Here is a 1,768-nt window from a genome sequence, read left to right on the forward strand (position 1 = left end):
CTATTTGTCTAAAACATGTCTTCTTTGTAGCAGCTAGACCCTGCCACCATTGTGCTTGGCTGAGTTCACAAATCTGTTGCAACCTGTAGCTTCCCTGTCACTTCTCTGGCTCTCCTCTCCTGCTGAGCTTTGTTTCCTAATTAAAATCTTCTGCCACTGCCATAGCTACTGCTGCTGCTGGAACCGCCATGGCCACCTTGGTTTCGTGGTTTAGCAAAGTATTGGCCTCCACCACCATAAGGGCCAGAGTTTCTGCCTCCAAAGTTTCCTCCCTTCATGGGGCCAAAATTTGAAGACTCATTGTTGTAATTGCCAAAATCGTTGTAGCTTCCACCATCTCCAAAATGACTTCCATCATTACCAAGTCCACTATAGCCATCCCCACTGCCACCATATCCACCACCACCATGGCTGCCACCAAAGCCACCATGACCACTAAAGTTTTCTCCATGACCAAAGTTGTCATTCCAACCAAAATCACCTCCACAACCACCACCAAAGTTTCCAGAACCACTTCGACCTTTTGGCTGGATGAAGCACTCGCCATTGCTTGCTTTGACGGGGTTTTCCTAACTTCACAGCTGTGGCCATTCACAGGATGGTATTTCTGAATGACAGTCTTATCCACAGAGTCATGGTCGTCAAAGGTTACAAAGGCAAAACCCGTTTTCTTGCCACTGCCTCGGTCAGTCATGATTTCAGTCACTTCGATTTTCCCAAACTGTTCAAAATAATCCCTTAGGCGATGTTCTTCTGTGTCTCCTTTAATGCCACCAACAAATATCTTTTCACAGTTAAGTGGGCACCTAGTCTTTGAGAATCTTCTCTTGAGACGGTTCTCTTTGGTTCCACAACTCTTCCATCCACCTTGCGTGGCCTTGCATTCATGGCGTGTCCACCTCTTCCACAGTGGCATATGTGACGAACCAAAGCCCCTGGAGTGTTGGTGTTTGGGTCCCTCATGACCACACAGTGCGTGAGTGTTCCCTGTTGCTCAGAATGGCTCCTCAAGGCTCTCATCGGTTGTTTCAAAGCTCAACCCTCCAACGAAGAGCTTCCTCGGCTGTTAGGGCTCTTTAGGAGACTCTGACTTAGACACGATGGCAGGGAGAAGAGAGACTTTAACAATGCTTCTTCAGGGGTGTCCACGGGCAGAAGAAAAAAAGAATTGAGATTTTTTTGAGGCTGTTACTTCTGGAAAATTTTCTTGGTTACAGTTCTCTTTTGTTTTGTTTTGTTTTGTTTTGTTTTGTTTTGTTTTGTTTTGTTTTGTTTTGCTTGAGACGGAATCTCGTTCTGTCGCCCAGGCTGGATGGAGTGCAGTGGTGCAATCTCGGCTCACTGCAAGCTCCACCTCCCAGGTTCATGCCATTCTCCTGCCTCAGCCTCCCGAATAGCTGGGACCACAGGCGCCCGCCTCCATGCCCGGCTAATTTTTTATATTTTTTAGTAGAGACGGGGTTTCACCGTGTTAGCCAGGATGGTCTTGATCTCCTGACCTCGTGATCCGCCCGCCTCCACCTCTCAAAGTGCTAGGATTACAGGCGTGAGCCACCGCGCCCGGCCTACGGTTTTAAATATTAGTCATGTTCCATTGCTGTTTTTCTTCCTCAGGGACTCCAATAATACAAATGCTATTCCTCCTGTCTTCCATTTTCACTACTTTCCCTCTGATCCCTTTTACTTTTTCTTAAATTCACTTTCATTCTCTTGGTTGCTTTCCTTGTTTTCCTAAATGCCCCTTATTAAATTATCATTAGAATCTTAT

General features: G+C 46.4%; 1 pseudogene; it reads right to left on the reverse strand.

Moving 5' to 3' along the window:
- Positions 1 to 122: 122 nt before the first annotated feature.
- Positions 123 to 963, reverse strand: LOC108524768 (heterogeneous nuclear ribonucleoprotein A1-like; annotated as a pseudogene).
- Positions 964 to 1,768: the final 805 nt, after the last annotated feature.

Source organism: Rhinopithecus bieti, unplaced genomic scaffold (genome assembly GCF_001698545.2).
Source record: "Rhinopithecus bieti isolate Rb0 unplaced genomic scaffold, ASM169854v2 repeat_22916, whole genome shotgun sequence".
NCBI lineage: Eukaryota > Metazoa > Chordata > Mammalia > Primates > Cercopithecidae > Rhinopithecus > Rhinopithecus bieti.